This window comes from Rousettus aegyptiacus, unplaced genomic scaffold, assembly GCF_014176215.1.
Source record: "Rousettus aegyptiacus isolate mRouAeg1 unplaced genomic scaffold, mRouAeg1.p scaffold_m13_p_1, whole genome shotgun sequence".
Classification (NCBI taxonomy): Eukaryota; Metazoa; Chordata; class Mammalia; order Chiroptera; family Pteropodidae; genus Rousettus; species Rousettus aegyptiacus.
In genome coordinates, this window is record NW_023416284.1 from 64,650,302 (window position 1) to 64,671,965 (window position 21,664).

Genomic DNA, 21,664 nt, shown 5'->3' on the forward strand with positions numbered 1-21,664 from the left:
CAAGACAAGGTTCTTTCCACTGTTTTGTTTCATTTTTTGCTGGCTCCTCAAAAGCAAAAACAGATCATTCTCCCTAAAACTGGTGGTTTTGCCTTGAATATATAGCTGTCTGGTTCCTCCTCCTCATCTTGCTCCCTTTCCCCAAATTCTTATCTCACTAGTCTCTTCACATACAAATCAGATTGATCGTCATAAAGCAATAGAGAGGGTCACAAGCAGAATGGGAGGTAAATATAATTCTCTCCACAAGCAAGACAAGCCTGCTGTGTTGCTGAAAAAATCATGACTCACTCTAGGTCTTTTATGAGGGCCAGATGCTGAGCATGTCAATTGCTTCAAATTGCTTCTACGTGTGCACTGGTGGTGGGGAGGGGAACAACCAACTTCCATATATATTTATACATTCACCAGGAAATGTGTTTATATTGTTTTCCAATCAGGATTTACCACAAGCCAGGAGTTCCACACCTAATGTACAGTCCAAACCCAGCCCATTGTCAACAAAGAAAAGCCCATCTCAAACATAAAAGATTTTAAATCAAAATGGATGTTAGAAGAGCATGATTCCTGGCATTGTTGGGCAGCCAGGATTTTCTTTGGAGCTGAGAGGGTGAGTGATGGTTGTTTCTGGGCTCAGAGTTTATCCTGGAAGCCTTAGGAGCTAAGCAAGGGAGGCTTACTAGGAAGGAAAGTATTTCTTTTTGGCCTGTTACTGCTCTACATTTAGGTCTTTGGAAATTCTTGGTGTGGCCTCTGACCACCTAGAGCCCATCCCTCAGTTGGACATCAGTCCTGCACAGCCCGACTCTCTCTGGTGCTGCAGCTTGGGTCTCCCAAACAACCTGACCTCAGTGATCTGTGTGGACTCTCTATATCTAGATGTTTCATCTTGTAGGCCTAAGTCACTGTCCAAAAGGTAAGCCTTCTCATTTCTTCTCTCTCATTCTCAATCCCACGAATATTGTTCTGTGTCTCTTCTCCCAAATGCCAGCTTCTCCTCTTCCCTGCAAAACTTTCCTCTGTGCCCACTGGATCCCTTATTCCATGGCAAATCAATCCCCTTTATTCTTCACCTTCTCACAGAAGGCTCTCTCCTCTTCTTGGACCTCTCTGAGACCTGGTCATTCCCTTAATGATGACTTTTTGTTCTCTCATACATGTGTGTCTACCTGGGTCAGCAGATAAAGCCAGAAGGTGGGGTGAGTGTCTTCACACCCCCGTTGTGCCTCAAGACCATTACTTTCCTCCAGTGTAACTCCTTTGGGGCTCACACTGTCTGGCTTACCAGATTCCCCGTATTCCTCTGTCTCCCTACTCCTGCCACTCTCTTGGAGAGTTCACATTGCAGGGGCCGAACCCTCCCATGCCATGCCTTACCTTACTACACTGAGTGACACTGATCTCCCTTCCAAATCCATCACCCACTGCCACAGCCACACTGTTTTTCTTGTCACTGCCATTCTTTGACACAGCCTCTCAGCCCTCTAGCTGTGTATCTGTTTTTCAGTCTCTCTGAGATCATTAATCCTTTGATTCCCTCCTCTTTCTCCTGATCCATCATCCCCAAAACTGCCTCCTCTCCTTTCCAATCAATCTTAAACTGCTCATTTATTCATACCCTGCTGGCACTCCTGTCCTTTTTCTGCCTCTCAAACCTCTGCATCATGTGCCATTCACCTTCTCTTTTCTCTTTTCTGCCCTGGTAGCTGAGTGCTACAGAAAAAAATCACATGCCCCCACTGCCCCACAAATGTGCCTGCACCAGAAACTGTTGATTGCTCATCCTAACATCTATTAAGGCCATCTTGGAATCTTCATTTGGAATAAAAATCTTTGTAATCTTTAGAATTTTGGTCTTGAATAAAAATATTTCCTAGTATCCGTTGGAGCTAGTGATAGCCACATAACTCAGTTATGGCCAATACGATGAGGAGATTTATTGTGTAACAGCTTCTGGGAAATTTCTTTAAGATATACCCGAGATGTGCCCTTTGTCTCATCTACCCCTTCCTCCATCCTTCTGCTTGGAACATGGATGTGACGCCTGGAGTTCACCTTGGACCGTAATAATGAGAGCCACAGATAAAGCATAGCAGAATGTAAAGCTGAAAGCAGTCTAGGTTCCTGAGGACTTTAGCACCTGAATGGACTACAGTAGACTTCTTTTATATAAAAGAGAAATAAATGTTATTCTATTTAATGCACTATTTTTTAGGTCTCTGTTATAGCTGCTCACAGTGGAATTGACTCCTACTAACACAGTACCCTTGAACACACAATTCCAAATCAATAAAATTCCAAATAGACAAAAAATAAAAAAGTAAAGAGTAAAATAGTAAAATATATTGCAAGAACACTTTGGAGACTAGACTATAAACTGAGAATAGGGGAGACCTTCATGACAAAGACTGGAAAGTTGGAGGCCCTAAAAATAAATGATATATTTGACTAAATAAATGTTTATAACTTTTGCACCATAAAGGTCATAGAGAAATAAAATACCTAGGGAAATATTTGTCATTCAGATTTTAAAAGTTGATTTTTATTAAAAAGTAAGTGAATATAATCTAAAAAGTATATTGTATTAAATGACCGGAGACCATTTGTGTGTATCTACAAAGATAATGCTGCAACTCCAATGGGCCTCCATAAATAGCATCCTTCTTTCTTGCCCAAGGTTCTAAAAAAGTTGAAAGTAAAAAAGTAAATGTGGGGGACAAAAGATCCTATTTTTAATAATAGCAGCTGAGTTCCCTAGCCTCTATTCCCACCAGAATGTCACCCCTTAAGCCTCTCCTCTATTAAATTCTAGGTTGCTCATAGCCACTCTGTATAGCTACGTCCATCCTCATTTGACCTCACAGAAAAGAAGGTAGACTTTTCTGGTAACTCTTAAACTCTCTAGTTTCTCCTTGGTTCACTGTTTCTGAGTATACCCCTATCCCTGAACTGATCGCAGTGACAGGCAGAATGAGACACACTGATTGGTTTAAACAACAAGACCTAGGCCTGGAGCTGTGGGGAGGGGTGTCAGTCACATTAACTAGTAGGCTAACTACAGGGAAGTGAATTTCCCAAACTAGAGAGTCCAAGAACTTCCTTCAAGAGAAGGGGGGAAATGGAAGTGCAGTTAACCAGGCAATGCCCCCACCCAAAAGAAGTGTGAGGTCCCCAGCCTTAGAGAGCCCAGCGACAAGCAAGCTGAGACCAGAAGAATGAAAAGGAGTTAGCATGGGAATGAAGGGGTAGAAGGCATTTCAGGCAGAGCAAACAGCATGTATAAAGTTCTGGAGCTCAGAGATAACATGATGCATGCCGGAACTGCTAGTATTTCAGTACACCTGGAGCACAGAGTGAGGCGGGCAATGACAAGAGACAATGTTGAATGGCTGGGCAGAGCAGACAAGGATTGTGAGCTCCTTAATGGTGGGAATGGAATTTATATTTCCTAGGCAGTTTGGCAGGCTTGAGATAAACGGATGTAGGATTGCATTCAAATCCCAACTCCTTCAGTGGTTATGTGTAGCCTCTCTGAGCTTCAAGTTATTTTTTTATTGACTAATCTATAAAATACAACTGTTAATAGTGCTCTCACAGTGTTGTTAGAGGATTAAGTGAATTTGAAGATCTGGATAAAAAGTAGCTGTTATTATTACTATCAGTGCCTCCCTCAGGCCTAGCATCCCTGCCCTCAAAGACCAAACGATACCTAGGTAGCATCAGTGAACATCTGTGGACTAAAGGACTAGCATCCACTGTGAGCTGGCCTGCCCCTGGACACAGCTCCTTACTCCAGCAGTCCCTTAGCCTCCCACCACTGTCCTATGGTGCTCTCCCCAACCTATCGCAAAGTACTCAAAACTGCCAAGAAATATCCAAAGCTCAGATACCAAAGGGCTGGGGCCCTTGCCCCATAGGTCTGCTCAGACTAGCAGGTCCTAAAATGACACAGCAACCAAGGCTGATCTGGACCAGGGAGGGACCAGGAGGAAACTAAGGACTGTCATAGCTGCCTGAGGGAGAACTGGGAAAGGCTTGGCTGGGTGAGACTCCCCACAGGCTTTGATGGCCTTCTCAAGAAGCCTGAGAGACTAACTCCCTTCAGATAAACTAGAAGCCTTAGCACCCCTTTCAGGGCATATGGAAGTGAAAAGGCTCATGGTGTCTGAAGATGGGGACACTGGGTCTGTCACTTGCTATCTACCAAGAGGCTAAAAGCCTTTAAGTATCTCTGTTCGGAAGCTACTAGACACAAACTTTTTCCAGATACCCCTGAAGGGTCTAGAGAAATGACAGGTGTGGACCATACCATACCAACCTGATTACCAATGTGCACAGTGTATAACACCTTGGACTTTGAACTCATACAGAACCGGGTTTGAATCTTGACTCTGCTACTCACCATGTGAGCCTGTGCTAGGAACTTTATATCCTGTCCTCAATTTTCTCACCCGTAAAATGGGGCTGGTACTGTTTAAAGGATTAAATAAGATAATATATGTAAAGTGCAAAATGTTCCTTCCTTTGATGGCACCAGGCTCCTTTCACCACTATTGAATACTTTCTCTTATTCTTCAGCCCCTATCTTATATCCTGTTCTTGCTGTAAACTGTCAGGAAGCTTCTAGTCCTGTCCACTCAGAACATCTCCCTCCCCAAACCAAGGCACTTGTACTTCAGGAGACTCGGGCAGTAATAAAAGCCATAATCACTCAATTATCTGAACTGAACACTCTGCCAGGTCTTATGCTAAGTGTGGGGGATACCATGGAGAATCAGACACAGTCTCTTCCTCGAGAAACTCCACTCCAGTGGGAGAAAGCAACACAAAAGAGCTCATAATAACGCAGCATGATAATGCAGTGAAAGTGGTTAAAGGGGAACCTACCCACTGATTCTAGGGGTGTCGAGGAGATGACAAATGAGATAAGTCTTAAAGGATGAGCTTGTGTTGACTAGTGGAAGGACGATGAGGGAAGAGCGGAGGAAAAAGCATGAGCAAAATCAAGGAGGGAACCTAGAGCCTGGCATGTGCAAAGAAATGGCAGTTCTAGATTGCTAGAAAATAAGTGGCAAATAGTCTATAGCAAATGCCCAGCTAATATTTGTTTGTTAAGCATAGAAAAGAGTCTGATAGGAAATACACCAAACTGTTCACCTACATTGAGGTTAGAAATATGGGATAAGGGCAATTTTCAGTTTTTACCTTATATTCTACTGTAGTGTTCGAAATTGTTACAAGCATGTATAAATTTAATAATTTAAAAATGCACATTTTTTTGAACATGTAAATAAAAAAGTTAATTTTGGCTACAATGTGTAGAACGAGTTGAAGTGGGACAAGTCTGAAGCAGGGAGACCAGTTACAAGGCTGCTGCAGGTGATGAAGTCGTAAACCAGATAAATGGCTATGGGGATGGGAGAAGGAAAAGTCAAGAGTGTCAAAACTGTAGAGCAGTGTGAGTGGTGGCACTTTTACTAAGACAGAGACCATGAGGAAAAATCATCTGGGTTAGGAGGGCAGGGAGAGGAAGAGAGACAATGAGAGAGAGCCCTTTTGTCTATGTAAGAGCTGAGGTGCCCATGGGATATCCAAGTGGAGCTTCCCCAGCTGGTAACATGAATATATGGGACTGACATTTGGAGAGAGACAGTGAGGAGATATGAATTTGAGAAACAGCTGCATGTAAATCATTAAAACCATGAGGATAGATGACATCTATCCATCCTCAGGAAATTTCCCTATAGCAAGGGAAAAAACAGGGGGTCCAGGATAGACATCAGCTATCAGATGGAGAAAGAAGAACTCATAAATTTATCAGAGAAGAAATAGCCAGAGGAAGAGGGAAAGGGTAACAGTGTGAAATATGACACTGTTATCAAGAAGGATGAAGACTCAAAAGTGGCCTTGACGTGCCCATCAAGATCTCCAGAGTTCTGGGAAGTTTTGCTCAGAATGATCCTAGGCAGAAGAATTAGGCAATAGAGCCTCCATCCTGCTTATGGCTATGCCTGAGCTGACTTTTGCCCTTTGCTTCTAGTCTCAATGGAGCAGGACCCACAACTTGTCACTATAATCTCAGCCTGGCTTGGTACATTCTGAGTTCTAGAAAGTCTTGAATAAAAATGGCTATAAACCACTGGTACAGTAAACATACCACACCTGGGCATCCTGGAAAAAGCACCAGGCCTGGTGCATCCCTAATTCTCTCTTTGACCCTAAGCAAGCCACAGTTCTTCAATGGGCCTCAGTTTTCCCATCAGTAACTTAGAGGGTCAGAAGGGATCATCTTTAAGGACTCCTTTCGACCCTCATATTTCATGATCCAACAAACCACCTGAAGAGATAGACTCCTGCCTAGATAGACTCAGCTTTCTCTGAGCAGGGAACATTTAAACATCTGGCTTTCTAATCATAGGCTATGGGTTAATTAGCCATGGGCAAGAAAGCATAAGGTCTGCCTGAGTGACTGCCTCATTCTATACCCGGGTGCAAGACCTACAGTCACCTGTATTTCAAACAAAATGAAGAAAGGATATCACACTAAATAGATGTTTGACTTCAGAGAAAGCCCTGCTCTTTAAGTCTTTCTTTGGTGCCACTATCGATGATAGACAAGCATAACATTGGTGACTAGGCCTAGCTTCAAATCCCCACATATGAGCTGTGTAACCTGGGCCAGGTTATTTATCCTTTCTATGCATTGCTTTACTCTCCCATAAAATAGGGATAATAATAGTATCTTCCTCATAAGATTGGTATGTTGATTAAATGAGTTAATATTTAAAGAGCAAGTAGAATAGCACCTGGCACATGAGAAACATAACACATGTGATGGTTAAATCAAATAATAGTACATACCTCCATGCATATGCTGATTCACTCTGTGTCTCTGCTCTGTCTTCCAGGATACTAACTTCATCTTCCACACTCAGCTCTCAAGAAGTTCCAGGAACCCCTTCATGCTAGCAAAATGGATAAACAATTCTACCTTAAATCTTTATACTGCATCACATAGGGGAAGAGAAACAAATCTTTTCTAATAGCTGTCACAGAACAGAAAGCAAGCTTTTCTTTAAAAAAAAAAAAAAAATCCTTGTCATTTGCTATAATTGGGTAACGTGGCCAGTAAGAACCTAGCCCAGAAGGATTAGAGTGGGATTAGGTCAGTTCCACCCAAACCTACAGCTCAAGAAAAAGACAGTGGATAGGCTCCCACAGGAAGATTGGAGTATGATTTGACAGAAGGATGGAAGACACACACTGTAAGTCTCTACTAGATGACAAGTACCATGCTGCACTCTGAGGATATAATCCTCACAGTCATAATTCCTGCCCTCCAGGAGCTCACAGCCTAGAGAAGGAGACAAGCAGTTATAACACAGCACAAGGAGAGAAGCATGAGGAAGGTTGCCCTAGGCAGCCAGGCTGAGGGGCAACGAAGCATAAAAGAATGGGAGTAGAGGGTTGTTATGAAGCTTCCCAAAAGAGTTGAATCTTAAAAGATAAGTAAAGCTTTATCAAGTGAAGAAGGGTAGAAGGGAATTCCAAGCACAGAGCACTGCATGATCAAAGGCATAGAAAACGTAAGCAGCTCAGAATGACTGACTAAAGCATAAGGTATAGGGATAAGGAGAGGTGGAAGGGAAGCGTGATGAGATGTGAGGCTGCAGAGGCTAGCAGACCCCAAATCAGATCAGATTTACGCTGAGATCCAAGTGGCACTGGCATTAATTCGACAGTTGAAAATCGGGGATAAGAGTAGAAAATAAGGAAAAGATCAGGCAGAAGACAAGGAACCAAGAAAGAGTCCAAAAATTGTGCTACCAGACAGGTAGGACTCAGGTAAACATAAGGAAAAAACATTTTTATGAGAAAACGGAAAATGGCAGTTGCTGCAAAGAGATTAGGCAGGATAAGGCAAAAGAAGATTTGTGATTAGTAATTGATGTTGACCTTGACCTCTGACGGAGCAGCTTCGGTGATGGCAGAAGGGCAAAGATAGCTTGGAATTTAGTGAATGAGAGTTAAAGTTGAAGTATGATAGGAGACTACTCTTCCAAAACATTTATATTTTATAATAAAATATGTATCCAAATATTTAAAATATGCACTCAATAACTTCCATTTAGAAATTTATACTAAAGGAACAATCAGGAATGTGTACAAAGATTTGTCAACAAAGGTTGTACTGTAATGTTAATTATGGCAAATAACTGGAAATAACCTTAAGATTATGGTTTAAAATGGCTAAATAAATTACAATGCATCCGCAATTGAAATTTTAATGCAACGATTACAAATCACATTGTAAAAGAATGCTTACTGACACAGGAAAAATGTCAGGTTACAGAAAAGAACATCCAGAATGCTCTCAATGTCAAAACAAATGAGTATCAGATATAATTAGAAATAAGTTTAGAAGGAGATAAACCATAATGTTAATATTAGTGGTTACCTCCAGAAGTGTGTTTATAGGTGTTTGAAACATGTTTGATTATTTGTATTTCCCAATTTTTCTCCTACAATATTACTTTGCAATGAGGAAAAGGAATTTAAGAGCTTGCCAGTACCGAAAGAAGGGAATTAATTTCAAGGGAAATGTGGTAAGATTTCTATAGATTGAGGAAGATTTGAGCTTGTTCACGGGTGGAAAGAAAAGGAGAGGTTGAAGCTAAGAGACAGTAAATGAAGGAGCCAGGCCCTGAGAGTTTAGGGGTTCCTAGGGATGAAAACCCTAGGCAGTTGAGGTAAAGATGGCAGAGGACCCAAAGGCAGTGGGAAAGAGAACTGATCATGGATGCATGATCACCTGCTGCTCTGTGTGTAGAGAGAGGGGAGAAGATTAAGGGGATGGAGGAAAGTGGAAAAGGTTTACAACAGCTGCTGTGGGGAATTAGGAAGTCAATTAGCAATAAATGAAGGGATTGTAGAGAGGCTCCAAGGGAGGACCCAGCTGCCACTGAGGACCAGTACTTGATCCCACTGCCAGTTAATTTATTAGCTGCAGCCAAAGAGGAAATGTATAGCCTGAATTCAACCAAGGAACATCCAAATAACACCCAGAAAATGTGACCCAGAATAACTAAAACCATTAAGGAGTATACTAATGTATCAACTAATTTAAGCCCTGCTTGCCTTTTCTAGTTTGGTCTCAGGCAGTTGTACATCTTCACTATAATCATTGTTTTTTAAAAACCAATAAAGGAGGTGAGCAAAGATAGTAAAATGAAAAAGCATTTAGGGAAATGGCATTATCAACTCAAACAATGGAACATTAAAACAACACTAACATATTGGGCCAAAATACACAGGCAGCTGTTTCTAGGGTTGCTGGTACTTGTTCACTTTCTAGATGAGTGACTGGAGAATCTTCGTAGTGTCTGATAATAAACAGTCTCTTGGCTTTGGCCTGGCAAGTGAGTGATTACAAGGTATTGTCTCATAAATAAATAATATTAGACTTTCCTATGTGATCAGTATAATCATCATATTTCACCTTGAAGGTGAAGTATCAGGAAATTCAAGATTGTTAGAAACCAAGCAGAATCCTTATAAAATGTAGCTTGTGCTTATTGGAATCACTTCCTGGATTGAGTAAAAAGAGTTACTGTCTGTTAAGCAGCTATTATATGCATGTTCTGTGCCCTATTCTCATTTAACCCTTACAACAATACTGCAAGGTAGATATAATTTTCTTCATTTTACAAACAACAAAAGAAGCTTAGACATATTAAAATGGTGAAAATGATAAGACCTGCTTAATAAGACTGTTTGGGGTACAGGCATATCTTACAGATATTGTGGGTTCAGTTCTAGGCCGCTGCAATAAAGCGAGTATCGCAATAAAGCGAGTTGTAATCTTTTTGCTGATGGAGGCTCTTGCCTTCAATTTATAAGAACACAACATCTATGTAGTGCAATAAAGCAAAGCACAATAAAACAAGTTATGGCTGTACTGAGATAATAAATGTGAAGCATTTAACACATAGCAGCACACAGTACTCTCCTCATAAACTTTAACCACAATAATGTCCACTAGCAATAATAATATTCCAGTATTTACGCTATCGTTTGACAAAACAAGGGAGGAAGGTCTTCTTTTCATCATCCCTATTTCATGAGAAATGAAAATGGTTTAGCTGAGATTCCAGCAAGCTCTCTATAGTCAATATTTCAACAATCACTTACACTAGGCTCTGCTGGGCCACTATGCATCTGCACTAGATTCAAGTTTACTATGTATTCCCTTTATTTCCAGCCAAATAACTTTATAATCCCTTGAGCACACACCAGTGAGGGTGAGGATAGCCCAGAAAAGCAGCTTGGGCTCCAGCCTGAGTAAGTCTGGCATTAAAAGAGCACTACGGATAGAGAAAGAAAAGCCTTTCAACAAATGGTGAATTAACATTGTTAAAATGTTAACAATTTTAATTAAAAAGAATTACATTGATAGGGAGTGACCACTTCATAAGTTATATAAATGTCTAATCACTTCGTGGTATACTTGAAATTAATGTAATATTGCATGGCAACTGTAACTGGAAAACAAATTAATTTTAAAAAGGAATTAACATTGTTAAAATATCCATATTGCCCAAAACAATCTACAGATTCAGTCCAATCCCTATCAAAATTCCAATGACCTTTTTCACAAAAATAGAACAAATAATTCTAAAATGTTTATGAAACTACAAAAGACCCCAAATAGCAAAAGCAATCTTGAGAAAGAACAAAGCTGAAGGTATCATGCTCCCTGATTTCAAACTATATTAAAGCAATAGTAATCAAAACAGTATGGTATAGGCATAAAAAGATAATTGGAACAGAAAAGAGAGACCAGAAATAGATGCACACACATATGGTCAACTAATTTATGACAAAGTCAGCAGAGAATTTACAATAGGAGTAAAAAAAAGTCTCTTCAATAAATGATGTTGGGAAAACTGGAATTCCACATGCAAAAGAATGAAACTAAACCACCATCTGACATCATACATATACACAAAAATTAATACAAAATGGACATAAGACTTGAGTGTAACACCTGAAACCAAAAAACTCCTAGAAGAAAACATTGGCAGTAAGTTCCTTGACATTGGTCTTGGTGTTGAATTTTTAGAACTGACGCCAAAAGGCAACAAAAGCAAAAATAAATAAGTGGGACTACATCAAACTAAAGAGCTTCTTGCACAGCACAGGAAACCATCAACAAAGTGAAAAGCAGCATACTGATTGGGAGAAAGTACCTGCAAATCATATATTTGTTAAGAAGTTAATATCCAAAATATACGAATAACTTCAAACAACTCAAAAGAAAAAAAAAATCCAGTTAAAACAATGGGCAGATCTAAATAGACGTTTTCCCAACAAAGATATACAGATGGCCAATAGGCACATGAGACAATGTTCAACATAACTAAATATCAGGAAAATCCAAATCAAAACCACAATGAGATATCACGTCACAACTGTCAGATTGGCAATTATCAAAAAGAATAGACATAAGTTTGGTGAGGATGTGGAGAAAAGGAAACCCTCGTACACTCTTGTTGGGAATGTCAATTGGTGCAGCCTCTATGGAAAACAGAATGGACATTTTTCAAAAAATTAAAGCTAGAACCACCAAATGATCTAGCTAGTCTACATATGAATATTTATCCAAAGAAAATAAAAACACTAAATTGAAAATATGTAGGCACCTCTATGTTTATTGCAACATTATTTATAATGGCCAATATATGAGAACAACCTAAGTGTCCATTGATGGATGAACGCATAAAGAAGATGTGGTACACACACACAAAATAGACTACTACTCAGCCATAAAAAGAAAATCTTGCCATTTGCAACAACATGGGTGGATCTTGAGAGTATTATGCTACGTGAAAAAAGTCAGAGAAAGACAATACCATATGATTTCACCTATACATAGACTCTAAAAAAAAAAAAAAAGAAAAGAAAAAACAAAACTAATAGATACAGAGAACAGATTGGTAGTTATCAGAGAGTTAGGGTGTGGGCAAAATGGGTGAAGGAGGTCAATTGCATGGTGACAGATGGTAACTAATCATATTGTGATCACCTTGTACTATATACAAGGATTGCATTATGTTGTATACCTGAAACTAATATGTTATATACCAATTTTACCTCAATTAAAAAGTAAAAAATGATTAAAATTATAAATTTTGTTATGTACATTTATCACAATTTAAAAATCTAAAAAAATGCTACCCGTAGGAAAAAAAGATGGGAAAAAAGTACATTTCAAGGTTCTTTAGAGTACAGGATTACAGGTTGTTTTCTTCTTTACACTTTTATTTTCCACATTTCCTTCAATGAACTTTTGAAATGAGAAAAAAATGCTTGTTTTTTTACTTAATTTTTTTGTGTGGGGGTGACATTTGGTTAACAAAATCCAGTAAGTTTCAGGTGTAAAATTTAACAGTATATATATATTGCATATATATTGCATTGCGTGTTCCTCTCCCATAGTTAGATTTCCTTCTATCATCACATATTTAAAATGCTTATTTTTTTAGACTGTTGTACTTCCACTGAGATGACAACGGAGGTGATATGTCATCAAGTTCTAACTTTTAAAATGTCAATAAGATTTTCTCCAGAGCATATATGAAATTTATCTTAATGCTCTACACTGAAAACAGCAAACAGCTAAAAGTAGTCTGAATAGCAGAGAAACGACTTTTATACTTTTTGGGGGGAAGCTGATTTGGAATAGTTTTTTTTTAACATGGTTAATTTACTGTACTGGCAATAACTTTAAAGTACCAACACATAGGAAGACATGATCCAGCTTTCTAATCGATTCAACTAATATTAGTTGAACATGAAGGAAGTGTTGGACCTGAGCTATGGTCTTCAGAAAACCCATGCCATTTGAGCCTAACACTTAATAGGGTGATCTTGACTTACTGGAAATTCTCTCAACCTTTCTTATCATCACTTCCACCCCGGGGAGTAACCACTGTTAATAATTTGAAGCATATGCTTCTAAACCTTTTTCAATGCACACACACCATATAAAAATATTCCTTTTACAAATATAGTTACAAAAATTACTTTTTAAATTCCACATCCTGTTACTGACACCTTTCCCTATTAGTACATAAAAAGTTACCTTTTGTAAAAAAAAAAAAAAAAAGTTACCTTTAAGTTATAGAATATTTCAAAGTAAAGTTACTCCATTATTTATTATTTATTTAGCAATTTCCTTATTGATGTATATTTAAATTGCCTACTTTTTTAATATAATTACAAAAATGATGCAATAAAAACTCCTGAATGTTTCTTCTTGTAAGCTCCTTTAACTATTTCTGAAGGACAAATACCTAAAAGTGAAATTGCCGGATCATGTTCATATACTTTTCATTTATTCTACTTAATCATATTTTATAATCTACATGAGCCACCTTAAATTTTTCCTGGAACAAGGTTTTAACACAAAGAGTGGGGATTTTACTTTCAAAAAACACAACTGAAAGAGGGAACTTTGTAACTTTTCAGGAAACCCACAGAACTGGAAGTGAGTCAGGAATGTTTGATAGAGGCAGGGCAGATGGAGGCATTCTATTCTTTGTGTTCTTCGTTCTCCTTTTTGCTTCACCTTTCTTCTTATTTAGATAATGGGAAAAAATGTTGGACAATTGTCTATGGCCTGTGCCAACAAATAAAAATCATTCTAACTGATGAAGCTGTCCACCAATAGAACCGGGATTTCCTTAGACAGCTGGGGTGAAATGGCCTACAAAAGAGGCCACTGTGCTGGTTAAAAACACAGACCCCTGGAGTCGGGATGCCTGGATTTTAATCCCGGTTCTGATACTTAGCTGGAAGACCTTAAGCAAATTACTTAGTCTTTTTCTTCCTCAGTTTCTTCATCAGAAAAATAGGAATAATAACAGTACCTACCTCAGGGAACAGTTATGCATCACATCTCTTCATGTTTAAAAATATCTTTCAAAAGAAACAAGGAGGAAATGAGCTTTCTAAGATTATATGGTTTGTAGCAGTTGTCAGCAAGAGTTCGCTGCCACCAATCTAATTTCAACAAAATCCCCAAATCAGGGGTGCGGAAAGAGAAGAAACTTTCTTCAAGAGAATAGTGCAAACCAGTAAAACTTGGCTTCCTTTGGAAACCAAATGTACACTCCCCTGAGACAAATGAGAGGCCACTTTTTACAGAGAAGTTCCCACCCTGGATACTAATTGCTCCATTTGCATGCAAATAGGGACCCAACTGGCACAGTTTGATCAGTCCAAATATCATCGTCTTGATTGGCTTCACACATCCTGATTGTTTGTAATGGAGCTGCTCTGACTGGTTAGTATAGGGGCAAATGAGGGCATGGCTGCGCAGATTAGATGGGTGATCTCAGTCCATTGGTCAAAAGATAATACTAGGAACTCCTTCCTAAGGGTTAACTCGGACAGCAGGAACAGAGTGCTGGAGGCTAGCAGCTCAGTCCCTGATATGCAGAGAGTGTGAGAGGCTTCTATTGGCAATGGCTGCTACATTCTAGTTATGAATTTATGCCCAGTTAACCATAGAGAGTCCTTCTTGGCAGATATATTCCTTCTCAAGGTCCACAAAGTTAAAAAAAAAAAAATCCCCATAGAAATTAAATTGTCCAACATGAGGTTGGAAGAGAGAAGGCCTTGAGGATAAGACGCTGATCAAGAATTTTGGCTCCCAATCCCTCCGAACAAGGTGAATGACAGAGTTGTTTGAGGACCAGCATAATAATGAGTAAACTATTAGAACAGGAGTTTGAGAGACCATTATGAGAAAATTTAAAGTATTTTTAGAAAATTCTCTGGCGGGAAATATAAAATCGAGCATCGTAGCTCATTGTAGTGTGTTGGAAAGAAAACTGGATCGCAGTCAGAGCCAGGGGTTTTAGTTCTGAATCTGGCACTGTGCCACTTTGGCCAACTGTCTTCACCTGTCTGAACCTGTTTTTCCTTAAAACAAAATCATCTCTATGCATTTTACTCTTACCAGCTCTCAAAATCTTTGATTCTAGCAGTTAGTACTCAAGTTCAGGAGATAGTTGATGGTCAGGGCCCCCACCTGACAGATGAAAGGCTGCAGTATGCAAAGCCCCTCCATGAAGGAGGCAAATCAAGGAAATCCTTACGAGGCCGGGATGTAGAATGGGCCGCTCACTGAGGGCTGTTTTCTAGGAACAATTTGGCTTAGTAATCTCTTTCAAAGTCATAGAACCATAGATTGCCAGAACTGGAAATTATCCAGTCTTACCCTCTCATTCTGCAGGTAAAAAGAGGTTCAGAAAAGTCAAATAACTTGGCCAAGGTCATCCGGCAGGACATGGCAGAGCCCAGACTAGACCTCCATGCCCTTGACAAACCAGAGGTTTTCCTACTACCCTTGCAGTCTGGAAATGTAAAGGCTCAGGGCTCAGCATACAGCAAGTGATCTCTTACATCTGTTTTTTAAGTTGATCAGCATCCTGGACACGAGCGGGGATGGGACTAGAGTAAAGCAAAAGAAGTACTAGTGTCCAGTATGAAATTAAAGGGGTGGGGGTCACAAAAAACTCAGTATTTGAAACAAATAATATCTTAATGCACTACATTAAAAATAAAACATACACGATAAATAAAATATCCAAATTTTAAATAAAGACAGAATGTGACCCTGCACCCTGCCTCCTCATCCATCTCATCCTAATCCTGACCTTGGTTTGAATAAAGTTTTGTTTACAAAAAGAGGCAACAAGCCACTGTCTTAGTTTGAAGATTTTGTTTAAAATACTGCATTAAAACATTATTTATCTTGATTTCTGAACTTTTTGATGCCCCTTTACAGTTTGTGCTCAAGGCATGTACTTCACCCTCCTCATCCTAGTCCTGCCCCTGGGTAAAACAAGGAGTGTTCAGGTCCCGCACGAGGGCACGCTGTACCTAAAATCCAATATTTCCTCACCTGGGGTCCAAGGCCCCCTGTGGGAACCTGTAGATGGGTTCTGGGGATCCCTGCATCTCCTCAGATTATAGACAATATACTGTATACATAAAACTTCTGGGGAAATACATGGTCCTTAGTTTTCATAGTCTCAAAAAAAGACCCAAAAAAGGTTAAGAAACCCTGCCATAGAATGAGGCAGGAAGTTTGTTTCTAATACACATGCACTCTAATTCTCATTTTCCTGTGTCCTCATCTCCCTTTATTATTCTTCCTACATAAAATGTGCCTCCAAGAAAAGAGCTAAAATAGCCATTCTCACTGACGTGCAAATGACTTAAGACACAAAGCCCAGGACACTGTTTATTCACTGCAGTTCAAAACCTTGGACCAGTGTTCAGAGGAAACAACTTAATCACTAGAACTACCTTTAGGAGATATCTCCCGGGCCCTTCCACCTCAAAACACACGCCTTTCACCGTAAGTTCTCTTAAGAGCCTTCCTAACCCTAACCTCCACACCTCCAAATGGCCACAACCAACACCCTTAGGGCAAGTCGTAGGGCATAAGGAAAGGCAAGGTAACACACCTGCTGAAAAAGAAATGATCTCCGTGAAGGGAGATACTAAGCAAACCGGCGCGGCCTTTCTTGCCCTGGGCTTCGCCTTCTCTGGGCTCACAAAGGCTCAGTTCCCAGCCATGGGCGCAGAACAAGGCCAGGCCGGAAGTGCGGAGGCGGGACCGCGCGCGCGGGGCCTCACGGGGAAGGGGGAGGGGCCACGACGCAGGAGCCTGTGTCCGCCCTGATTGAAAGTTGATAAATGGCTGCTTCACGCTACCAATGTTACTGCAATCAAACTGGCAAATATTTACCTTGGAAACCCAGGTGACTGAAAATATTTGGTTGGAGCCAGATGCGTCGCGTGTCTGTCCCTGAAATATTAGCTAAAGGAGTGATTTAGGAAAATAAAATGGTGGGTGGGGTGCCTACCTGGCCGAGCTGTTTACTGTCCTCTGGGTCCTGCGGAGCAAGCAGGGCTTCTGACAATCCCAGAGGGAATGTGAACAGCTGGGAAGCAAGCGGGCCATACTAGGAGAGAGAGAGGGTCTGTTTTGGTTTGGGGCGGATAGTTTTACATAAATCAGAGATGTGGAAATATACATCTTCCTTCAAGGCTCTTAGTAATGCTCTCAAAACAATTGACACTGGAGAAGCAATTGACACTGGAGAAGTGCCTTTGTTACATCTTTAGTTCTGAAATATAGGCACTAGTTGCTTAGGAACTGACAACTCCTCTGAGAAATGCTGCTGTCCTCTGAGCAGCTTCTCAAGAGCCAATTCATAAAGCTTAATGTTGAACAATATGCTTACCTGGCCAGCCCTCTTGGTCACTTATCTAGCAATTCTAACAACTATCGCAAACCCGGGATGAGTTATTATTAGCTAGCTCATTTTTACAGATGAGAATCAGCTTCAGAAACGTTGAATGACTTGCCCAAGATCTTGTTGACCCATGAGCCACAGAGCTGGGATTGGAAACCAGACAATCTGACTCTCCTCTCTACCTCCCCTTGAAAGCTATGGTGATTGTAAAGTGTGGCTCTGGCCTGCAATTCTATAGGTGAGGGGGATGAGATTTATACTGCTGATTGAGAGGCTTTGTGTGTCTGTGGCCAAAGGTAACCACCTCTTGTTGATCCCTGTTATGTGGTGCTGGGAGATGCTACTTTTGAAGTAAAACTAAAAATAAATGTAACTAAAATAAGCCTCAAGTACTCAAAAAAGGAGTCAGTGTTTGATCTCTTTGTGGAATCTGAAGAGAATACAAGGTATATGAGGTGTGTACTCAAGTGACAAAGTCTTCATCTCCCAAAGACAGAAACAAAGATTCAGAATACTTGATACCCCTTACAGACTGTGCCGACTTTCTCCAACCTTCTTTAATGTACTCTTAAACTAGAATCTGTGTCTAAAGACGTGACTTTTTAAAAGAGGTTACACTTAAATAGTTACTTGGAGAACAATTGATTGTTTTTAATTGGGCTAATTGTTATTTCTGTGGATCTTATTCTGTGTTAACAGAAACCATGTGATTTGAAATTAGAGTTATCAAAATATAATTTCCAGTTTCCAAGTCATTTAACATAGAAACCTTCAAATTATTTTAGCCTCTGCCTCACCTTTGCTATTCACATCCTGCTCAGAATTTTCAGTGGCTTCCCTCTGCATTGAGATGACCACCTAGCTCTACCCTGACATTCTAGGCACTTCTTGATCTGTGCCAGCCTAACTGAAAGCTCTAGTGTGGGAGCCAGGAGAGCTTGAGGTCTAATTACATCCCCACTGAATAACTGAGGGGACATCTCTTTGTGAGCCTCAGTGCCTCCATCTGTAAATTGAGGGTGTTGGTTTGAATGATTCATTGGTGCTTATAACTAAAACATTCTTGCCAGCTGCCCCTTTAGCCTTCTTTCTTGTGTCTCTACTTCATGTACCACATTCTCCAGCCCCAATACACCCGGGACCCTGCACATGCCATGCACATGCCCTGCACATTCCTATCTCTGCCTTCATCTGGAATGTCACTTCTTCTCCAGCTGACCAAATCTTTTGTTTAAAGACTCAAATATAATGCCAACTCTCTCATGAAGCTTCCTCAGTTTCCTTGGTGGGAAGTCATTTATTCAGTCTAGGAACTATATAACATATTCTCTCACACTCCTTTTGAGCACAGAGACATATTTGGATTATTTATATACATTCAGGGTCCAGGTCATCTTTGTACCCTTCCAATGCCAAGCATTTTTTAAAAAGGCATTTAATTAAAGAGTAACAGGTCATAAATGGGAATTAAATGTTAGCTGGCATTAACTTCCAATAAGTAGTAAATACCTACTAAATGTGAGTTATTATTTTCAATAATGATAAAAGATGTTTGTTGAATGAATAAATTGATAAAATAAATTGCAAACCAAAAAATCTATTAAACTATGTGAAGTTTTGTTAGGCTGAATCTCTAAACATAAAAAGACATACAATTCCTGGAAACTAAGGCAATATTTGGTGTCAAACATGTACATGTGTAGACATGTTTAAAATTTAAGGAACCACAGTTACCTTAAAGTTCTGAATAAGTAGTCCACATCAGATTTTAATCTCAGCACCTTAAATTCTCCATTCTTTCTGTTGTAGTAAATATCCTCACATATTAAGTACTTCTAAAAGGACCTCTAAAATAAAAAAATATGACTTTTTATCAGTCTAACTAAAAATGATATATAAGTAAATTTCAAAATCAGTTGTCAAATACTACAGTGAGCTACCTCAAGTATTTTAATATATAAATGCCTACAGGTACAACATGCGCTGATGAGAATGGAACCATTACAAATAAATGAAGGCAATAAGCTGCTATTGCATGCTATGGAAAGAAAGTATCTCTGTCTTGAGAAAAAAACATTTGACCATGAATACAACTCAGCACCAAATCCTCTCCTTGGGTAATGAGAAGGTACAACATCAAGACTAGGGGGCCAGATAATGGAGAAGTGTTTCCAACAATGCCTTTCTTTCCCTCCTTCCTTCCTCCCCTTTTCTCTTCCTTCTGATCCAAAAGCAATACAAAGTGATATAAAATTGAAACATTGCAGACATAACACATACAGTGAAATCTCAAATTTCATCCCACTTCACCCTATCCTCAAGTAATCACCGTCAACATTTTGGTGCATGTTCCTCCAATTTTTCTCCCTACATATACTAATATTATTACTGTTACCATTGATTTTTACTGGAATGGGATCATATTTTATATACCACTCAGTGATTCGCATTGCTACATGCTAAATTTCTGGCATTATGATATAGATGTGCCCATGACTCGGCTCAAGGGCTTGACTGATATCCACCATTTTAAACAATGCTTGGGTAAGCATCCTTATACACATATCCTTTTGCTTATGACACTGCTTTCAGACAGGGCAGACCCCATCTCCAAAAGCTGCAGAGGAGGAACTTTAGTTCAGCAGATTTTTTAGAAATCAAGCAGTTGGTCAGTCAGCAAGCAGTTTCAAGACAGATTAGATAAAACTGCCCTTGGGAACAGAAAGAGTCACACCACACCCAAATTTAAGGGAACTTCCCAAGAAGCTCTCTGCCTTCCTCCCTCAGCAGCCCTGGTGCAGTCCAAGTTGATCTTTGGAAGCTGAGCTGGTTGTCTTCCATACCTGATTCCCTCTGCAACACCTAGATCTGGAAGACATTACCATATTGCAATGGGGTGATAGGAGGATTCGAGAAATTCAAAATGTAAACTTTCAGCAGAATGGGGGCATTTAAAAAATCTTTGTATAATTAAGGGAAAGGAGAGTGGGTTTGTTTGATAGCTTCACACTGTTTGGCAGCCCAACTCCAGTGATTTGGTGGAGAGCTCCAAGCCTGCCCGCTCTGAGTGCCTCTGGAATCTCTTCCATCTTGGCTAGGAAGGGTGTTTTCGACAAGTGTCTTCTGAGTGGGGCCTTTGCTTTGTCCCTGCTCAGTGGTCTCCAAGCTTGTCAGGCTCTGGTATGAGCACAAATAGCCACCGTTTCCTACTCAGTGGGGACAGAATTCGTTGTGACTGTCTGTGGTGAGATGGCCACTCACCCAAATAAACCATTACTGAATAGTTTGTTTGCTTTTTTTTTTTTTTTTTTGCCTGCGTCAGCAGATTTCCTCTTTCTTTGGGTTAATAAGGATTTAAAAATACAGAATCATCTGATTTGAACTTCTCCTCCAACCTTCTTCAGCTCCCTCATTTTACAGATGAGGAAACTAAGGCTGGATTGTAAAGTAACTTGCCTAGGGTTATATTCACCTCGTGAATCATAGAAGTTTTTGATTCCTCAAAATTACTGCTTGTCTTTTAATTAGTATTATCAACTTGTTAACATAAGAACTATCAGAACTAGTAGAACTTGCCTTATAAAAGGTCCTTGTCATAAATGCTACAGAGATTTATCAAAATAAAAATAACAGTTATTATAAAAACAATTGTATAATAAATATATAATGATAATATGCCAGACACTGTTTTAAATGATCTAGATCTTATTACTATCTGATATTATTTTTCTCTTTCTTGCTTTGCCTTCTCTTGAATTACTTTTTTTTTTTCTAACTTCGTGTCCCTCTAATTATGTAGAAAGTATATGTACTGTTTTTATTATTTCAGGGATTAAACTAATTTAGCACACTGACTTAACAAAGTCTGAAGTTAATATCTTTACCTTGCTTCTAAACAATTAAGGATCTTGGAAAATTTTAATTCCAGTATAAGCCCAGTATTAATTCTATTTTTCCTCAAAAAATCAGAGATTATTACAGTATGTTGTTCTATAGTCAGTGTTTGCTGAGATATACCCTCACATTTATCAGTGTTTGTTCAACATTCCTTCCTGCATCACAGGATTTTCACTTTTCACTTTTTATTCTGCTAAAGTACATCCTTTTAAAGTTCCTCTGGTTATTGAGGGGGAGGGGTTTTTATTGTTTTCCACTGTTTCATTTGCCTGGAAATATTCTTTATATGGTCTCTTAAAATATATTGGGTTTGGAATTCTAGATTGATAGCTATTTTCTCTCAGCATGTTGAAGAAACTCTTAACCGCGTTCCCTTCCTTAGTTGCTCTAATGAAGTGAACTGTCACTCTAACTGCCCACTTTTTATAGAT

At 39.5% G+C, this 21,664-nt stretch overlaps 1 protein-coding gene across 1 annotated transcript in view; it reads right to left on the minus strand.

Moving 5' to 3' along the window:
• Positions 1-6,621: 6,621 nt before the first annotated feature.
• GFI1 (growth factor independent 1 transcriptional repressor) overlaps positions 6,622-21,664 on the minus strand; it is a 42,173-nt gene continuing 27,130 nt past the window's right edge. Inside the window, exon 8 of the transcript XR_001595533.2 lies at positions 6,622-6,965. The gene's annotated coding sequence lies outside the window, so the exon portion shown is untranslated. The remainder of the gene's footprint in view (positions 6,966-21,664) is intronic.